Source organism: Rattus norvegicus, chromosome 5 (assembly GCF_021556685.1).
Source record: "Rattus norvegicus strain SHRSP/BbbUtx chromosome 5, alternate assembly SHRSP_T2T, whole genome shotgun sequence".
Lineage (NCBI taxonomy): Eukaryota > Metazoa > Chordata > Mammalia > Rodentia > Muridae > Rattus > Rattus norvegicus.
Window position 1 is genome coordinate 139602904 of NC_141538.1, and position 21329 is coordinate 139624232.

General features: G+C 49.9%; 1 protein-coding gene across 5 annotated transcripts in view; it reads left to right on the forward strand.

Moving 5' to 3' along the window:
* Hivep3 (HIVEP zinc finger 3) overlaps positions 1-21329 on the forward strand; it is a 402531-nt gene that overhangs the window by 252112 nt on the left and 129090 nt on the right. For all 5 annotated transcript variants that reach the window (XR_015619738.1, XR_015619739.1, XM_087549278.1 and 2 more), the window contains 1 exon segment: positions 13811-13888. The gene's annotated coding sequence lies outside the window, so the exon portion shown is untranslated.

A 21329-nucleotide genomic window follows, 5' to 3' on the forward strand; every position in this document is an offset into this window, starting at 1 on the left:
GAAAACTCGGTTTCAAAAGCAAAGACAAAAATAAAGTGGATGGCACCTAAGGAACGGCCCTAGAGGCTGACCTCAGGATTCTGTACGCACAGCTGCACACACTCCTGCGTGTGTGCATGCACCTACAATGCATGCTCCCTGAGAATGTCTGGGTCTCTCCATGCAGCTGGCACCTGGGGTAGGTGCTCCGTCAGTATGTGTTAACCAAACAACTCACTTGCCTGCCACTCTGCTTTTCCATATAACCAGTGTCTGACCTCTGGCCAGAACCCATGCCTTGAAATGCATTGAGCGAATCATGCTGTAACATATAGGCCCTGGACCAAGGACAGAAAACTTCCCTCATCCCCGCTTGCTCACACAACTGCAGTTTCCCACCCATCTGAGTCTGTCTTCTCGTTGTCTCTAGGTCTGGCTGTGATGCCTCGCTATGGAAGCCCACGCTTTAACCAGGCCTTCCCTGTCACCTCCTGTTCTCACTTTCTCAGCCCTTTCTCAATTCCCAGTTGCTTCCCCAGTGCTCCCTGCTGCTTGATAAACTTTTCCTTGTTTAACTTCCATCTCTTTCCCCCCTTAGAATGTGAGTTTGGGGGAAACAGAGGTTTGCGTTGTCTGATTCTATTCTTACAACTGTGCTTGGCCCATAGCGTGCTCCTATAAAAACTGGTTAAAGGAGGAAGAGGGGACAAGATACAGCCTTCCTAGGGATACACCTGCCCACATTAGGGTGTCTAGAAACAGTGGCACTGGAGACAGCTCTCTGTGTTTCCTGAGCTCCTAGGAAGCCCAGGTCTGACACCTCCACCAAGGGACACCCAACCTCATGTCCCCTGAGAGAGCAGGACGGAAAGCATCTGGTGGCCTGTCAAGGGAGGACACTGGAGTAGAGGCAGGCCTCACTGTGCTGCGCACACATGTGCTCCATCTCCACAGCAGGCTGCTCAAGGCCTGAGCTCTGTACCTGGGGCTCAGCCTGTAGAGAACAACCTCATCTGTGATGAGAGGGACGGCTTCCCAGCCTGGCTTCCAGCAGCCATGGCTCACTTCTTCCTGCCTTGCCCAGTCTACCTGTTCTACACCACTCTTTACTGCCACAGAACACAGCCACAAAATCAGGCAGTCATGGCTCTAGCCCAGCCCTGCCCAGATCTACCAGTGCACCATTACCTGCCCTCTGACCAGGGCTCTGCTGTTTTTCTGGAAGGCTATTCCATGTCCTCTCTTCCAGAAAGCTCTCTGTGACCACACATACCATGAAACCTCTCTTGGAATCTCCTATTAGAGGATGTTTTGGAATCAGCATGATGCTACACACACACACACACACACACACACACACAGAGAGAGAGAGAGAGAGAGAGAGAGAATCCATACAATATATTTTGATTATATTCCTTCTCATCACCAACTCCTTCAAGCTCCCCATCCCCATTTCATGTTCTTTATCTCACACATAAACAGAACAAAAAGTTCACGCACACACAGAAGTGAATATGATACCTGCCCTGAAATGTGATCAATATACCCACTGCCATTACTGTGAAGCTCCTCTTGTATACAGTGGATACCCTGGGCTGTGGGGAGCCCTAAAGAGACCTTAAATAGACTCGCCCTCTATCTATCTTGAGATGACCGAAGAGCATCGTGAACACAGGTACTGCCTGTCGGCTGTGAAATCCTCCCTTGTCTAAGCTCAAGCCTTCTCCCGTGGCCTGGCCTCCTGTGCTAGGCCCACTAGCATCCTCCATCCAGGATCACCCCATGGCTAGTTCCCCATGGGTCCTGCTGTCCCTTCCTCTCCTTGTCACACACCTGCTTTCCTGACCCTTTGCTCAGGCCATGCCTACATAGACAGGCCTTCCTTCCCCATCTCTGTCCTCAGACCTGTAGGAAGTCTCTCCTTTCCTCTGGAATCAGCAGAGCCCTCTGTTCACAATGATCCACCAGTGTCCCTCATAACCCATTTCTGTGTGCCGGTGCCTCCCTGGTACGCGCCACTCTGTGTTTCATTGAGCAGATTGATTTGAACTTGAGCTTGGTGTAAAGTGCCAACCAAGATGTCAGGACCCACAGTGAAACAGGGCACTGAGGGAGTTTGTTCTCCATGCCCAGTGGGCACCTTAGTAACTCCAGCTCACTGAGGCCCATCCATAGTTCTAAAGCTATCACTTTCAGAGATGGTGAACACCTTGTTCGCATGACAGTCTGTGACAGCCTGCATGGGAATCCTGGATTGGCTGACTTCAAAGCTTTTCTCCCCCATTGCATGACTTTGACAGATACAAAAGCAGATGGATGCTTCTAAAACCTGCTACCAGCAAAGTACAGTGGGCATCTTGTCTGACTGTTTGCTGCTGTGTCTCCCTATGGGTGTGGTGCAGCTACCTCAACTCTGTCAAGCAGCTGTCAGGTACATGAGGGCCCATGGGTCTCCCGTATAGCTCCCCTCACCTGCTGTGGGTCTCCTCCAGGCCCCCTGGGCCCAGCTGGACTTCTCTCCAGCAGCATGAGAAGAACCGCCACCCATGCTGAGCCACCTGCCATCCAGGCTGCAGATTGATAAATGTGTCTCGGGCTCTTCTCTCCTGACCATCTGCCTTCCCTGGTGGTCCCCTGGGAGTCCACCGGGCTGCTGAAAGCTCTGAGATTGGAAAGAAGATGCTATTTGGGGGCCATCTGCTTGAGAGGTGCCTCCGGCTGGGGTTCCGCAATGGGGTGGGGTGGGGGGAGCAATCTAGGCAGTGGGGGTTGGGGAGGGACTGCCAGGAAAGGACAGCAATCAGGGGCCTGAGAGCTACCTTTATTTAGGCACAAGGCCAGAATGAGCCAGTTCTCTTCAGAATTAGGCAGATCCATGAGGTGCCAGGTCTGGCTGATGCCTGGACACATTGCCAGGGCAGATGGTGCCAGAGGGCACAGGGAAGATGGTCTGAACCTTGCCATTTTCCCCACCTAACTCTTTACACACACACACACACACACACACACACACACACACACTTAAAATTGGGTTGCCAGTGACAACCTGGCATATCATCTTCTTTTTATATTATTCTTAGCCCCTCTGTTGCCATAGCAACTGAACAATGCTTTTTAAATATAGCAGTTAATTTTTCCAGCTTCAGCAACAAAGTTCTGGTATTGTCCAGAAGGCCAATGGCTGGTTTCTCTCCGGGGTGACAGAACTCCCAGGCTCTCCTCACCACAGGTCAGTCCCTGGTGAGCTGGGCCTCAATGTCTTTGAGACTGGCAGGGACCTTCTGGGTCCCCTGTTTCCTGTTCTGGCCACCTTCGAGTGCTAAGGAATGGAGAAAACAAAACAAAACACAAAAACAAACAACAGCAACAAAAACCCTAGGTCCTGTAGTCAGCAACCCTTTGCCCCTTCTCCCTTGAGCCTGAAGAGTACCATTGGTTGCCAAGGACAACAGCAGTTGCTGAGTGACAGGAGGTGGGGGGCACCTTGCCATGGGAAACACCCACATCTCTGTCTCTGCCTCCTTCCTGTCTGTTTCCTTTCCTCCATCCCTTCCCTCCCTTTCCCCTCACCTCCCTCTCACTTTTGCCTCTTTCTCTTCCCCTCCTCCCTACTGTCTTGAATTATTGATGGTAAATTCCCAGCCAATAACATCAGAGGGTTAAAATCCATAACCAGCCTCCCTCCAGTCTCCCCTTGGAGCACCCTCCCTCCCTGAGCCGGTGAGCTCATCCGAGTCATCAATCATACATCAGGGCTTAAGAACCCTTGCCCCACAGTCCAGCCCCTGAGCAGCCAGGGCAGGAGGTACCCAGGGAAGCAGAACTCTTGAAAGGAGCTGCTAGCTCTGAGGCCATGACGGGGTAGTTGGTAGCCTGCAGAGGGCCACTCCCTACCTGATGACCAGAGACACCATTTCTGGTGCTTTTGGCTCCCTAACATCCTACTGGGTGCCCTCCCCCAGGGGGTTAAGCATTACTCATTTCTCTGCATCCCGGAACTCAGCATGGCAGGATTAAAACAACACATAAGCAAATCTGGGATACTCAGAGACTGTCAAAACACACCCTAGGCTGCCTGCAGGTTGTAAGTCCCCCATAGCTGGAAAGGACAGCAGGAGACAGAACATCCAGGGAGCAAGACATTGTGGGAAGGACCGTAGGTTACAAATTGAATGAACTCGTGTTTCAACCCATCATTCTATAATGGAAACAGTAGTATTGAAGTCACCATATAATTTTGCAGAGCCTGGGGCACAATTACCGTTCTCATTCACAAATACCAGTTAACTTTCCCAGCATCATTTAGAGAAGAAAGATGATTCTGAACCCAGAATTCAACCTGCCCTGTCCTCCAAGTTCAACTTGCATGGTAGCCCAGTGTGGTTCCCTGCCGGATTCAGGCAGATGACTCTGGCTGCTCTCTGGGAGCTGGTAATCATCATGTTCAGGGCCAATAGTAAATACAGGAAGAAAAGACAAATCCAAGCCTGGTGGTTCTGGCATGGAAATCTGTGTACTCAGAAGGTTGAGACAGGAAGTTAGCAAGTTCAAGGCCTTCCTAGGCAACTTAGTGAGATAATCTGCTGATGGGGACCTAGGTTCAACCCTCAGTGATGAAAGACAGAGAAGGAAGGAAAATGGAAGCTGGGAGGAGAGGAGGAAGGGAAGAATGGAGGGAGGAGAGAGGGAGAGAGAATGAGAAGGGGAGCGAAAGGAGGAAAAGATGCTGTCAGGGCTAGAGGAACCTTGAGACAGGAGGATGCTCTGGGCTGGGCTGGGGGTGTAGACTGCTACCAGGGGAACTGATGCTAGAGGGCCCAGGGTCTGCATTGGCCAAGAACTCAGCAGGTCAGAGGCTGCTATGAGTACTGCTTGCCTCACTTCATTACACCCTCCCAGTGTCTCTTCAAGAACAGCAATGTCTACGTGTGACAGATGCTCTGCTGGACTTGTCAAGGTCACCCAGCTCACCAGTGGTGGAAGGACCTAAGATGTCTAACACCAAGACTTCCATCAGGCAGGAGGTGACAAAGAGAGAACCAGGCTTGCCCTGTTATGTGTGGGTGATAGAGGGTCCGCCTTTTGGTCTCCTCTATCTATCCTGGCATAAGTCTAGCCTCAGGGCGACAGCTGAAGGGTTTCCCTGTCGCCTTCCTCCCTGATGAGTAGGGAGAAGTAGCTATGGGAGTTGAGGGGGTGATGCATGCTGTGCAGAGCGCTGGGCAGATCTTGGCTCTGTTAGGTTCTCAGTGGCCCAGGAAGCAGGTCAACTCAGAGTATGGCTCTCCATCATCACTCGGGAAAGAACATTTATTTGCACGGACTGTCTTCCTGCTAAAGTTAATCTGTCCCCATTAGCATGGACCCCAGCCATCTGCCTAAAGCATCAGCCAACTGTAGATCTTCGAGTCCCCATATCCCCTCTCTTTTCTCTAGTGCATATATAGCCCCAGCATTCTATCATGCCTTTCTCCATCTGCCCACTACTGTGCCTCAGCTATGAGACCAAACCCAGCGAAGGCAGGCGTTAGACTGCCCTCTGTGTCTCTAGCTCCTGAGACACTTAGGATTTGGCACAGTCGAGCCCCTCCTTATTGAATGATGGCCCAGGAGAAAGAGTGTACCTCCTTCACACTACCACAGTCTTTTCATACTTTCATACTTCCTTTCATGCTTGTCCCCACGATAGAGTCTGTCTCTTTCACTCCTCCTAAGCACAGCACAGAGCCCTGCCTGGAGGAAGGACCAGGGGGATAGTTGTTGAAGCCTTGATCAAAGCTCTTGTTTCCCTGCACCTCAGTTTCCCCATTTGTACACTAGAATTTTGATCACCCTAGTGCCTTGTGAAGCACCCTCCTTTGTGACATTCTGGGATGTGTAGCTGATGAATGGAATTCTGCACCTGCACTTGGTGTGTCAACTCTACAGTTAGCGGCTTGGTGCTCTTCCCAACCTCCAGCGTTGATCACTGTGCAGAGCCTATCTGCCCTCTGAGGAGCAATTAAAGCCCCAGAATAACCCATTGTTCAGAATCAGGTGCCTGGACCCTGTGTTTATCTCCAGTGTGTTGTGTGTGCTCAGGTCCCTGCCAACCACGTGGTGGGCATCTCTGGAACAGCTTGGCCAGTGGCCTCGGGAGTGGCCTCCATGTGGCAGCAGGAACTGATGAAGAAAAGGCAAGAGAGGAAACCAGCCTTTGTGGAGAGCCAGGCATTTGGAAGACGCACTTCATGTCTCCATGAAGCCATGCCAGAAAGGGGTCATTAGCTCCGTATACAGTTGGAGAGTCTGAGGCTCAAAGAGGTCACATGGCCGTGGGACTGCCTCAGACTCATAGAACTTCTGTGGGGCAGAGCTGGGACCTGCACGTGGGACTGTCTGGCCAAACCCGAGCTCTTCATGACCCACTTGGCACCTGGAAGCAGTGGTGATGTGCAGCCATCATTAACCTGGAAAGCCAGAGTCCCGCAGCTGGCAGGCTTGCATTTGAGTCCCTCGTGCCCTCACCTCCCACCCCACCCCATACCTGCTATGCAAATTCTCTCAGCTCTTGTCCGTCTCATTTTCTTTTTGAAGAAGAATAAGTCCTGTCAGAATAGGGGCTAGAGTACTATGCCTCGAGAAGAGAGGAGATGAATCTAACCGTGCCCACTATGTGGAGGGGACGGGAAAGCCAACCCGGGAGGTGGCCGAGTGCAGACAAAAGGGCTGACTGGGCATCAGGCACGGATCTCCCAGGCACTATCACTTAGCAGCCACATGACTTTTGACAAATGGGAAATTTCTTGGGCTTTAGCTCCCTTTTGTGTAAAAAGACACAGCAGCTTCTTCACAGCAACCCACTATAGGAGATTCAAGGAGTTACAAAAAGCTGGCTATGGGGGATTAAGCAATAGGGGTTAGTTCCTGAAGCCTGAAGCTGGGAAGTTCTGCATGGGTCACATTCCAGTGACATTCCTGAACCAGGCACTTCCCAGTCTCCTCACTGCCAGCTCCTCTCCCATCAGCATCCTTTCTCCAGTGCCTCTGACTGTGACAACAGTCCCAGGGGCTGTGTGCCTGTATACCAGCAGCATGTGCTGCTACAGAAGAAAGACGCCTTCCTGAGACCCTCATTTTATGTCTTTTCTTTTTTTCCAAATTCTTTTCCATTAGTAAAGAGTCTTTTTCAGAATCTCCAAAACAGGCTTCCCTCCCCACCTAAATATGAGCAATAGATCCCATTATTCAGGACCGAGTCCCAGGAAACTAGAAGTTTCTAGAAGGTGGGTTGAAGCCACTGTTGCAATACACTTAGGCCTGGAGAAGGGTTCAGCCCACAGGGGCAGGCCTCCAACCACAGAGGAGACATGGAATGTAATGTTAAACGTGATTCTCTTATGCTCACGGTTTGTGCCAGAGCTCCTGGTGACACACAGCTCTAGGTGTTAGGGGAAGCCATTGATCTCATTCCCCCTGAGGCCACCAGAGCTCTTTGGTGTGAGCAACAGAAGCTGATGTTATAGGTTGTATGCCACAGTGTATGTAGTAGACAGGTGACATGAATAACGCAGAACTGACAGGAAACCAGGCTGGAGAAACAGTTCAGAAAGTATTCAGCACCTCCAGGGACCTAGAAGCAGCAACTCATCAGTAGCAGCTGCAGAGACAGAAGGGCGAGCCACAGACTTGGAGGTTAGCAGCTTGACTCTGACATGTCTGCTCAGTCCTGGACCTCCCCTCAGCTGAAGGAAGTGGGGAGACAGGGGCTCTGAGTCCCCAGGAATGGAGAGAGGTGACAGGCAGTCAAAATAGCAGCAAATGTCCTCCAAGGCAACAATGACCCTCAGCCAAAAGATGGCATGACTCTTGTGACTCGTGGTCCTTACACTCAGCTGCATGGGGGCAGCAGGAGTCACATAAACACATTCTGTCAGTTCCCAAAGGCACCCTCTGTCTCCCTCATAGAGCAGAGCATTATATCAAACCTTTCTTGCAATCCCCTGGGGGACATCCTCTCCCCAGACTTGTAGACACTCCATTCCAAATCCTCTTTTCACCAGTTATAGCCCAGCTCCTCCTGAGCCTTTCTTCAAGACTGCCTGGATGGACTGCCCACACCCAGGCTGGCCTCCATGCTGAGAAGGTTTGGCTGGGGCTCTGCTTGCCCAGGGTGGGGCTGGCAGGATAAATGCAGTTCTTCTGACAGCTCTCTCACTGGGCCGCCATCTTCCTTCTTTGTAACCAAGGAAGCTGAGGCTTAGGAGTCAGAAGCTTTGCCAGGGACCCAGCTGATTGGTAGTGAAGTATCATTCAAGTCTGTCCCAGGTGCCTCCAACCAACACAGCGTCCCCTCCCCCTGGTTCTAGGCTCCATTGTTCCAGCTCCATCAGGTTTGAGCCTGACCTTAGTCCACGTCCAATAATATGTGAATGCCTGGATGTGGCTGCGTTCCAAGAAAGCTTCGTTCACATAACCAGGGGCGCCCACTGGATGCAGCCAGCATACTGTCCTGTGCTAACCAAGACAGCACTGGACTGCCACTGTCAAGTCTGCCATTCCCGTCTTCTACACTGCCACTGCTCCATGGTGTGTGCCTCCAACCTTTTCCCTTCAACGTATTCCTGGGATGGTGAAGTTGGGATGAGACAGATGTGAGCTTATACCCAGAATCCTAGTGTGTGAACCTGGCTAGCTTCTCTCGAGTCTTCGGACTGCCTGGATTGTTGTCTAAAATGAAGAGGAGACCAAGTACACAGGACAGTCGTGCTGTTTCAGAGTGGTCTTATTCTTTGCGGAATGCCTGTCAAATGTCTTTGTTAAGTTGAATTTCCTTATATTCCAAGGCCTTTGAGCAAAGAGAAATACAAATATCTTTAAAGAGAAGCTATGATTAGTGTCTACCACATGGGAATGAATGAACCAATGAGAGTGAGTGAGTGAGTGAGTGAGTGAGTGAGTGAGTGAGTGAGTGAGTGAGTGAGTGAATGAGCCGGTGAACGGAGCTTTGAGGCCAACCATTCCAGCTCTTCCTGTGTTAGTTTTGTGATCTTGAACTATGTGCTTTCCTTGCTGTCCTTTCTGTGGGTCAACATCTTTGTAAAAATGGGCAAAATGAGCTATATATCAATATGCTTTCACTGAGGAGGAAACTGAGGCACAGGCATCGAGTTTGCCCAGGGCCTCACAGCTGGTACACGTTGCCATCAGGGTGCCCACCTGCAGGTGGGGTCAGACGAGAATTAAAGCTTCTGGATCAGTAAATGTTCTCTCTTGAGCAGGGCAACCAACCTCTAGACCTTGGTAGGGAGGAAACTGAAGACAGGAAAGGTGTGTAGCCAACCACGTCAGAGACTGTGACCGACTGGGGGTAGGATGTGCTCACCAGTTGTTATTCACCATCTTGAGCACTTAATAGGAACTACTTGTGTGGGTTCCCTGCTCCATTCACTTGCCCATTCATTCACTCACTCACTCACTCACTCACTGGTTCATCTATTCATTGCCATGTGGTAGACACTGCTCTTTAATAGCCTCTCTTTAACTATCCCGAGGGCCACTTCCCAAGCTGTCACCCCACTTCCACGGAGCCTCATCTACACTAATTGCCAAATAGAGAATGTGTTTTTCACCTCAGCCTTTGAACCACGTGGTGGCACCTAGGCTACTAGCAAGCCCTGGCAAAGGACCCCACACCATGGAAGGTACACTCAGCTTAGCATGAGCCTGGAAGGGACAAACTCCATCAGCCACCTGCTACCGATCCTGTTGCGTTCATTGTCTCCGTCACCATGGGCATCTAACCTACCCAGCATCCCTTGAGGGTGGATGTGATTGTCCACATTCTATAGTCAAGAAAGCTGAGGTAAGTGCACAGGTATGGAGTAACAGGCTGACAGGGTGAGGACTTGAATTCAGATATCTGGCTGCAACCTGTGATCCTACACATTGGCAGCTTGGAGAAGAGGGAGGGCTTGGAGAGCTGATTTGGCATGGTGCCAGGCAGTGGGGCATGCTGTGCCCCAACACCAGTCAGTTGTATCTCTGGAGCCTTCCTAGTCTCTGGTGCCAGACACCCAGCCAGACACCTAAAAGAGCCCTGCTGGGGTGGGACCTATGCTAACTATAGGAGGCACATCACTAGTTGCAATACCTAAACCTTCCTGGGTTTCAGCTGATGTGTGAGACACCATGAATGGATTAGCTCATTTAATCTTCACATCAACTTCACATCACAGCAGACAAATATTACTGTTTTTACTTCATAGGTGAGGAGATCAAGGCACAGAGGAGTCAGTAGCCTAGCATGCTATAACTGCTCCACAGGAGAGCCAGGCATGGGATCTCATCGGTGGGAGCTCTGTTTACTTGTGTAGCTACCCATGTCCTTGCTCAGGATCTCCCTGCCGTGGTGTAACTTAGAGCATTCCTTTTAAAGCAGACATGTTAGAATAACACCCAGAGTAATTTAATCCAATCCTATGTTGTGGGGAGCACTGGGCTGTGAGAATGTTATATGCTTGGTATCATGGAGCTGTCAGGAAAGAGTCAAGACCATGCATAGAAACTTGGACCCTGTTGTATCACGACCATCACTGCTGTATACCCTTTGGAAAAATTTGTCACCTCTCTGAACCTCAGCTTCTTTATTTTCAAAATGGATTGTCAGTCCTATTCTCCCTGCCTCCAAGCATTTTTATGGACGCTAAATGGGGTGGCAGATGGGAACAAAATGTCAATGTAGGGAAAAGAGCAGTAGACAGGGGTTGGCTAATGTGAAAACTTGGTGTCAGCTTGACAAATGAGTTGTCCTAGTGGCCCCGCAGATCGACTCTGTGAGTGACAAATGGCTCCCTTCAGGAGCTCTGTTGATGTCTTTAGGGTCCCCAGAAGGCTATTCTCCTTGGCCAAGCTGTGGGCTCCCACTCCTGGACTTGTTTTGCATCTGGTTTTGTATGATCCTCCAACACTCTTCAAACAATCCCTTAGTGGTGTCTTTGGGAGAGAGACCTTGTGTTCAGCCCTAGGGAGAGAAAGAGATGAGACTGAAATAGTCTCAGCCTTCAGGAGCTGCTGGTGAGAAAAGCTGGAATAATGCTAAGTACATCGGCAGCTGCTGGGCATTTACTTGACACTCACGGCTCTTTGAGTTACCACCACAAAAGTGTTAAGCAACTGACCCCAAGTTCAGGCAGATCTGGTTACAGAGCTAGGCTTAAACCTGGATAATGGGCGTTCAGACAACACCATCACAATACAGGGACTTGTGTCCTAACAGAGAAGTGGGGCATGGGTGGTGGTTGTGGTGGGGTAGGGTGGTGGTATGGCAATGGTAGTGGTGGTGGTGGAGGTAGGTTGGTGGTAGAGGTGGTGGTGGTGGTGGTGGTGGTGGTGGTGGGGTGGAGGTGGACAGTAGTCTGCCATTGCTGTTGTTGATGATGATGACAATAGGAATGATACTGATGGTAGTGATGATGATAGTGGTGACTGTAGTGGTGACAGTGATGCTGAAGCTGGTCATCATGACTCTGACAGCAGTGCCACTATTGTTGACAGTGATGATGTACTCATGATGGTGGTGATGGTGACAATAATCTCAATGCATGAGTGGATAAGATCATGGATGGTAATGATAGCAGTGATGGTGACGACAGTGAAGCTGCTCCTGTTGATGATGATGATGATATATATGATGGTGATGATAACGATGATGGTGGCAAAGATGCAGTCATAACAGTAGTGGTGATGTGGTGATGGTGATGACAGGGCTGCTGGTGCTGATGACGATATTCACAGTGGTCTTTGGAGTGGCAGTGATGGGAATGATACTGGTAAGATGATGGTGATGATAGTAGTCATGCTAGGGACAGTGTTGGTATAATGGTGGTGGTGGTGGTTGTGATAGTGATGGTGATGGTGATGATGGTGATGGTGGTGGTGATGATGGTGATAATGGTGGTGATGGTGGTGGTGATGGTGATGATGGTGGTGGAGATGATGGTGATAATGGTGGTGATGGTGGTAATGGTGGTGGTGATGGTGATGATGGTGGTGGTGATGATGGTGGTGATGGTGGTAATGGTGGTGGTGATGGTGATGATGGTGGTGAGGTGGTAATGGTGGTGGTGATGGTGATGATGGTGGTGGTGATGATGGTGATGATGGTGGTGATGGTGGTAATGGTGGTGGTGATGGTGATGATGGTGGTGAGGTGGTAATGGTGGTGGTGATGGTGATGATGGTGGTGGTGATGGTGGTGATGGTGGTGGTGGTGTGATGGTTGTGGTGATGGTGATAGTGGTAGTGATGGTGATGATTGTGATAACAGTGGTGATGGTGGTGGTGATGGTGGTAGTGATGGTGATGGAGGTGATGGTAAAAATGATAGTGGTGATGGTGATGACAATGGTATTAGAAATAATGGTAATAAAATAGTGGTGGTGAGGATAATCCTGTTTCTCATTTGTTATTTGTTGAGTTTCTGCAATTTATAATTTGTTTCTGCAAATTTGAACTTTGTTGAGTTGGATGGATGGATGGCTCTGAGTGCTTTCTGCTATCTCATTTAATTATTTTCCATTCTCATTTAATACCTTTCCAATTACTCCTCAGGATTGTGAGCTGGAGAAAGGACATGGCCTGTCCAAGAGCACATGACCAGTCTGAATGGGTCTTGAGCATAAGCAGACTTCACTGAAGAGCTGATGCTCTTTCTATACCTGGATACCTGACCAATGGGCCATGGGTCTGACTGCTGAATGAGTATTCAATAAATGCCCTGGAGCATGAAGCTCAAACCCATGAGATGTGAATAGTGTCCTAAATGAGTGTGTATGCAACCATTGTTCAGATCCATATGGTGATGTTGTGATTGCCCAAATCGGAGTTAATTGCAAAGGGTTGTGTTGCTGTTTTGTCTCAATGAGATGCTAAGTTCTTGGTCACCAATAGGGGGAGCTTTGAAAATAATTTCAAGGAAAGTGAGTCTATTAGCTGACAACAGAAGCAGCATTCACTGTCCTGTACATGTTCAAGGTGCTTTGACAGGCATGGTGATCCTGTGAAAGAAGGAGACCCCACACTAGGCTGGGCACAGAAGCCTGGGGTATTGGAACTGAGCCTCCATCTGCCTTCCTTACTAGACTCCATCCCTCTGAGACCCATTATCAGTGGTTAACAGTGTGTTAAGCCATTAGATGTTCTTGTGGATGGATGGATGGATGGATGGATGGATGGATGGATGGATGGATGATGGGAAAAAGAATTTCAATGATGGTGCTCAAGGAGCCACGAAGGATGTTTTCCCAGGAAGAATATGACCTTGAGAATTCCACAGGCAGAAGTCTGGCCTGGGATTAACTGCAGGTCTGGGAAGGAAGGAGACTCTCCCATTTGAGTGGGGAGCTGAGGCTGTGTCCTCTGCCCAGGGAACATAGTCTCGTCCCTGGAGTTACTGTGTGAGGAAGGACCCATAGTCAAGGTTTACTTTGGATGCACATTTTATTTATTTTTTCAAATAATATTAAAATTTATTAATTTTTTCCATCTTTATTAACTTGAGTATTTCTTATTTACATTTCGATTGTTATTCCCCTTCCCAGTTTCCGGGCCAACATCCCCCTAACCCCTTCCCCTCCCCTTCTCAATGGGTGTTCCCCTCCCCATCCTCCCCCCATTACCACCCTCCCCCCAACAATCACCTTCACTGGGGGTTCAGTCTTGGCAGGACCAAGGGCTTCCCCTTCCACTGGTGCTCTTACTAGGATATTCATTGCTACCTATGAGGTTGGAGCCCAGGCTCAGTCCATGGATGCACATTTTAAAGTTTGATCTACTTCTCTGTCCCCAACAGGTCTCCCTCTGACAGCCTTGACGCTCTTGAGAATCTCTGGCCTGCCTTGACCATGACATCCCAGCAAGCTCCTGATAGGTGAGTTCTCCCGGATTCCTCCTGCACATGTTCAGCACAGACCTGTATCAAAAGCCCTAGTCCGTGTTTACAGGTAGGAGGTAGATAGGAGATATGTGACTTTAAAACAAATGCACCCAAATGTCTAGGTGGAGGTCATTAATAACATTTCTACTGCTATCAGTGTGATGAGGAAGGTGTCCTGGAAGGAGAGCCAGGAAGCCCATTCTGACTGAGACTGCCTTCAGCTCTCAGCATAGACCCAGCACACTCCCGCAGAACTCAGCATCAGATTCAGCGAGTGAGCAGCCCAGAATCCATCTGGTCTAGGCCCAGGAGGACTAGGATGGTACCACAGCTATGTCCTGGGGCTCAAGCTCCTACATTGTCCTGCTGGCCTTGCAGCTACAGAAAACTTACACAGGGATGGATGCACACAGTGTATTTGAGCATGCTTGGCAGAACTCGCAGAAGACTCTAGATCCTTTCTCTCAGATCATACTTGAAGAGAGACTCAGATAACTTGCAGCTCCAGGCCTTCCCTGCCATGGCCATTCACCTTGATATCTTCTGTTGGGTGCTGAACTCTGTAATCTGCACAATTCAGTGCTATGTGTTGAAGCACAGAGATGAACAAATCAGTCAGTTGCTGGTTAGGCCTCTCAGAGGACAGCCATGCTAGGCTCCTGTTTGTAAGCACACCATAGCATCAATAATAATGTCAGGCCTTGCTTAGTGTCTCCCCATGAGGTAGATTCCCAGTTGGGCTGGTCACTGGACCACCTTTCCCTCAGTCTCTTCTCCATTTTTGTCCCTGCAGTTCTTTTTGGCAGGAACACTTCTGGGTCAGAAATTTTGACTATGGGTTGGTAACACCATCCCTCCTTTTGAGGCCCTGACTATCTACTGGAAGTGGACTCTTCGAGTTCCCTTTCCCCACTGCTGGGATTTTATCTAAGGTCACCCCGATTGAGTCCCGAGAGTCTCTCATCTCCAAGGTCTCTGGTACTGTCCAGAGGGTCTCCTAACCTCCCACCTTCTGAGGCTGCATATTTCTATTTGTTCTGCTGGCCCCCTAGGCTTCTTTTAAGGGCTCAGTACTAATATTTAGTCCCTGCCCCCCTCCCTGCCCCCGCCCCTTGCCTGTGAGGTCCCCGTGCAGTGAGTGATACCTCACATCTTGAAGCTTTAAGTCCCTTACTTGGCAGAGGCCTAGACACTGTCATGGCTGCCATCCTGTTGTGGAGAAGAGAGAGAAGGCTCTGGGGCAAAAGAGCTGCTCCCAACATTGTCCTGCCCTCCCATGGAGAATAGGGTGATCAGAGTCAACTGAGTGCCCTAGTCACTGGCCACCTGCCTCTTAGATGGTTCCAGAATCAAACAAAGTGTGGTATGAGCGTTCTGTACAGGAACCATCATGGGGCTGGCACTCACATGGTGAGCTTGTCTGGCTCATGCCCCTGCCATGGGTCAAGTAACTGGAAAGACCTGTGGGATTTAGCTCCAAGGAATCATGAGCCATGAACACGTGCATCTCAACAGGAAGTGATGTAATGATCTCAGCTTTCCTTGGCAAAATGCACTCACCAGAACCCCAACCTCAGTGCCAGTGGACACTAGAAGCCAAGCAATAATAAGATGCTGTGTAAACAAAGGAGTGACTGCACTGTGAGAAAGAAACCTGGCACCCAGGAGAAACCAGGCAGACACAGAAGAGAGGCTAAGGGCTGTGGCAGGGAGAAGGCTTGAGGAAGGGAGGAAAGGAGCACGGCATGTGGGTTGGTGCTGCAGGGATGCAGGGAGTAGCAGTTCCGAGGGGCTGTGGGAGGGAGCAGTGGGCTGCCCAGGCAGCAGACTGCACAGTACATTCAGATACATGAAAAGCCAAGCTGTGGGAACCCTCCCACGCACTGGGGCATGTTAACTGGCGGTTCTGGTGACCTGCCCAGCATGGCTTCTGTCACAGAGAGGCTACTGGCTAAGATGTCATCTAGAGAGTCATGGTTGGGCCAGGGCCTGCAGGTTCTGAGGCTCGGTGGAGGACTCCATGCTGAGGACAGCAAGGCAGCCTCAGGAGCAAGAGGCTGGAGAGCTCTTGTGGCGTCCTCATGGGCTTGTGGGCCTAGACTGCCCACAGACTGAAGAGGCCTGGAGACATTACTGTGTCTGTGCCCAGCACATGGAAAGATACATGTGGGCTGGACCCCTGTGCGGTCTGTGCTATGGATTATAGACAGAGGTCCACGATGGGGTGGGTGCCCTAAGGAGACGACCTGAGTCAGTGGTCACCACAGGGATGGTTATAGCAAGAGAAGGCTGAGAAGCAGCCGGGCAGCCAACGCTGTCTAAGGTCTTTGTGTGGATATACTTCCTGGAGTCCTGAGAGACTGAGAGGGCTGGATAAGGGGTGTGTCCAGCCCTCTGTGCCCCATGTCAGCACTTGTCACTTTTTCCTGCAAATGTCCAACAGGCCAGATCACAGGGCCCCACCTGTGAGGGAGGAGAGATCACTCAAAACTGGTTTCTCTCCCAGCATGGGGCTCACGCCTGTAATCACTTCAGCACTAGCGGTGGAGGCGGGAGAGTCAGTGGTTCAAGACTGAGTCTACTGTGACTTCAAGCCCCAGGCTAGATGAGGAGAAAAAGGGGGAGAAAGAGAAAGAGGGAGAGGAGGAGAGAGATAGGAAAGGAGAGAAGGAGAAAAGGAGAGGGGGAGGGAGAAAAGAAGGGATAGAGGGAGGGGGAGGAAGTTAGTTTTCTAAGCAAGTGGTTGTTCCTGGATGATTAAGACACTAGAGAAGGGCTGGGGAGTTAGCTCAGCGGTAGAGCGCTTGCCTAGCAAGCGCAAGGCCCTGGGTTCGGTCCCCAGCTCCGGAAAAAAAAAAGAAAAAAAAGAAAAAAGGAACTAGAGAAGGGGAGGCTTCTTCTTCATTGTGCTCTTGCAAAGATCCTTCCTCCTCCGAGATTCTTGGGGCTGTCCACTGAAAGTCAGAGCGGGGCTTTGGCTCTGAGGCTTCCTAGCTAGGCATCCTTGGCAAATCAACCCACCTTCCGGGCCTCCACTTCCAGCTCCACAGAGCAGGAATAAAAAGCACTTGTGAGAATGAACAGTGTGGGGGTGGGGAGGCTCCACCGCACCGGGCTCAGGGGCTCAGGGCCGCCATTTCCCCACAAAGCAAGGGGTACAGATCTCTGACTTAAACCCACATGTGTGCTTGGCCCTGGAGACAGGCACAACTCAACATTTGTATATTTAACATAAATGTGTAGTTTAGACCCCTCCTAATGTGTTCCATTCTGGTTTCAAAGTAACACATATTTATGAAGAAAATTGGAAACGGCAGAAAAAGTTCATTTTCTTACCTCTCCACAATGTGATTGAAATAGTCAATTTCCTTCCCACATGTTTTTTTTCTTTCTTTCCTTCTTTCTTGCTTTATCTTCCTCTTTGTTCTCTTCCTCTTCCTCTTCCTCTTCCTCCTCCTCCTCCTCCTCCTCCTCCTCTCCTCTTTTTCTTCTTGCTTCTCCTCCCCCTAGGGCCTTTATATGCCACCCTGGTTGACCTCCAACTCACAGAACCTGCCTCTGCCTCCCCAGTGCAAGGATGAAAGTCATGTGCTACTCTGTCCACCCAAATGGTTTCCCCTCTATTACTTGTGACTGAGCTCAGGGCTCTGTCACTGTGTTATAGCACCAGCCATTTTTGATTTTTAGTTTGACGCAGGGTCTTGAAGTCACTCAGTAGCCCAGGCATACTCAAACTTTTGATCTGCCTCAGATTCTGAAGTATTTTGGATTATAGGCCTGTAGCACTGGTCCAGCATCTCCCATCTTCTTTCTAACTGAACAGTGACACATTTTAAATTGTGTGTGTGTGTGTGTGTGTGTGTGTGTGTGTGTGTGTGTGTGTGTGTGTTTGGACTAGAGTCTGTATTCTGTTTTTGAACCAGGTTGGGCTACCAAATCAGGCCACTGGGCAAGGCTGTCTGTCCCTCTGCCCAGGAGAACCAGATGCCACGGCTGCATGGCTCCCCCTTCTGCCCTGGTGGCTGGTTGGAGGCAGCTAACCTTCCGATGTTCTGTGTCCCTGGCAGACACTCAGTAGACACTAATTTTAGGCTGGGGCCTGCTGGCCTTGAGGCCTGCATATAATGGGCACCTTATGTAGACAACTGCCAGCAGCGCAGGAAGAAGTGTCCCACCTTAAAACGTTTCTCCTCACCAGCCAGCCCTCTGCTCTCGGAGAACAAGCCGGCTCCCTGTTCCTTCTCCCACCAGGAAGGGGCTGTTGTTTGCGTTCATGGCCAGCAGACTGCACGGAGGGCAGGCGGCCCACCCAGCACACATGGGAGGCGGCTGCACAAACACAGCCAGGGGCTCTGGTTTGAACAGAAACAACTCAGAGAGATGTCCCGAGAAATACCTGGGGATGCGGCATGTCTGAACTGTCCTTGTGTGTGTGTGTGTATGTGTGTGTGTGTGTGTGTATGTGTGTGTGTGTGTGTCTGTATGTCTGTGTGTGTGTTTGTATGTGTGTGTGTATGTGTGTGTGTCTATGTCTGTGTCTGTGTGTGTCTGTGTGTGTGTCTGTCTGTATGTGTGTGTATCTGTCTCTGTGTGTGTGTGTGTGTGTGTGTGTGTGTGCAGAGCCTTTTAGAGCACTAAAACACTTTGTCATGTTTGTACAAAGCGACAGTGTCACTCGATGCCCTGCTTCTCCTGCTGATGTGTACTCAGCTGTAGAGTTTACTTTTCGCAGATGAGGGGACAGAGACTGAGATGGGAATCACTTTGCTTGGAGTGATGCAGCAAGTCAGTAGTAGCAGGGACTTGGATGTAGCAAGGGTGGGTCTCACACTCCAAGGTTTTCTCCTTTCCAGAACCCTGTAGTTAAGTGGCCGAGCCTGATGTAGCCAGACTCAGCTGGATCCAGCTAGAGTCATAGCCAGCAGCTAGATCTCTTTCCTTCTGTTGGTATGGTTCGTCCAGAGTGGGGACACTTTAAATTATTCCTCACTCCCTTCCTTTTCTCCTTCTTTCCTTTAATCATTTTGGGCTTGGGGTTTGTTTGTTTGTTTGTTTGTTTGTTTGAGACACATAGTTAAGCCAGCTGCCTTGACCCAAGATCCCCCTGCCTCAGCCTTCCTATGTGCTATGATTACAAGTCTATATCACAAGGTGTCCTCCCTCCTTCCCTCTCTCCTTCCTCCCTCTATTTCTTTCTAGACCAGCAGTTCTCAACCTATGGGTTGCAACCCCTTTGGGGGGGTGTCAAATAACCTTTTTATAGGGGTCACATATCAGATATCCTACACACATCAGATATTTACATTAGGATTCATAATGATAGCAACATTATGGTATAAAGTAGCAGTGGAAATAATTTTATGGTTGGGGTCACCACAACATAAGGGACCGTGTTGAAGGGTTGCAGCATCTGAACAGTCGAGAACAACTGTTCTGGATAATCTTCTGTATCCCAGGCTGACTGCGAACTCACAGCATAGCCAAGGATGTCTGGTCCATCTGTCTGGCCCTCCTGCTTCCATCTGTCCAGGAGCTTGCAGGCACACACCTTTATGCAGTGCTGGGGGTCAAACCAGGGCTTTGTCTTACTAGGCAAGAGCTCTGCCACCTGAGCTGTCCCTTATTTCTACTTTAAAATAATACATTTGGGCTGGGGCATAGCTCAGTGGTTGCGCATTTGTCAAGCATCCACGAGGCTCTGGGTTTTACCCTCGGGTGGGCAGGGGCAGGTTTGTTAAAAATAAATACTTCCCAGCAGGCGATTTCTAAGGTAGAAAGGGCAGTTATGGTAGATTCTTGCTTGAGATCAGATGGAATCTCCCCTTGTCCACGTGAATAAGACCCAAGTGCCTTCGCCTGATATCCACAGTCCACCTGTGAACACACCAGAGCCTGGGCCCCCCAAGCACTTAGCTGTTACCGTGACCCTTAAGAGAGGGGACAGCTTTCCTTTTGTCCTCCTCTTGGTCAGAACGGAACTCCACAAGGCAGAAAAGCCATGGGATACTAGACTTCATGTTCCTGGGGCCTGCACTATGGGGCCTGCACCATGAGAGCCCAAGCTTTAGCCCAGGTTGGGAATCAGGTGAAGCCTGCCCCACAGTGCCAGCTGAGTAAGGAAGGACTGCCTGCTACACTTCCAGGACTGGGTTGCATCAGAAACCCTGACCCTGGGTAGGCTATGGGGGCAGGGCAGATGGAGGCCTTCCCCCCATCCCTATTGCAGTTCCACGATGACAATGCAGCCTGTGTCAGTGGCTCTTTGACCCAAGTCTGAGGCTCTTCAGGAACAATGCATAACAGCACCACAGCTGCTCTGGGGACATTTTCTAGGGACTATTTCCACTGAGTGAGGACGGGACCCTTGCTCCACAACAACCCCTGGCTGCAGCAGCCTCTCGTCCTCTGATGCCCTAGATGCTTTCCTTTGAAAACCTCCTGCTTCCTACTGTTCACTAGCTGAGGGCTCCAGCCTCAGTCTCCTGGTTTACAAAATGGGTCTAGTAATCCCAGCTCTTGGTTATTGTACATCATGGTCACGGGGAATTGTTTTTTAAGTGTCCAACCAGGCGGAAGTCACAGAGTGAAAGTCAACTGTGTTCCTTTGAGGCCTTCCAGCATTTTGAGACCACTCCTAAGAAGAGTTCTGGATGCTCAGTGAGGGTGGTGTTCTCTGGAAAGGGCTGTTTGAGGCATGTTGCCCGTGCATGCCGTCTAACTGCAAATCTTTTCTCTTGTGGCTTGTTCTTAGAGATGCAGCCGAGAGCAAACCTTTTGTAACACCAGACTTATAAAAAACAAACAAACAAACAAACAACAATAACAAAAAGTGGACCTCTGTCATAAGTTCAGTTCTTCATCCAGCCAGCTGTCCAGGGGGAGGTTTTCCTTATATGTGTTCATGTATTTCTCATCCACCTATTTACTCCGAATACTAAGTACAGCAAACTTGCACAGACAGGCCATGCAGGACCCCTTTCCAAGAGGAGCTCAGCATCTAAGCAACAGCTGTGGTTCAGGTGGAATGAGGAGCAGTGACCCAGAGGTAGAGTCATGAGGGAGGGAGCCATCACTGCCTGCAGGTTGACTGGAAAAGGTTCCACCAAGAAGCTGGCTTCCCGTAAGCTGGTTCAAGAGCAGAGAAAAGACCCCTTTGTCCAAAGGAAGAAAAGCAAAGAATAACCCATGATAGGCCTATGGAAGCAAAGAATAACCCACAGTAGACCTATGGAAAGCAAAGAATAACCCATGGTAGGCCTATGGGAGGATTCTAAGTTGGCCTTTACGTATCTTTATCAAAATCCAACAAAAGTTTTTATAAAACCAAGTGCATCTGGGGAAATGATAGATGAACAGCCTGGAGAAATTTGAGGTTGTTAAGACCTAAGTTAGGATTTTACTGTTGTGAACAGACACCATGGCCAAGGCAACTCTC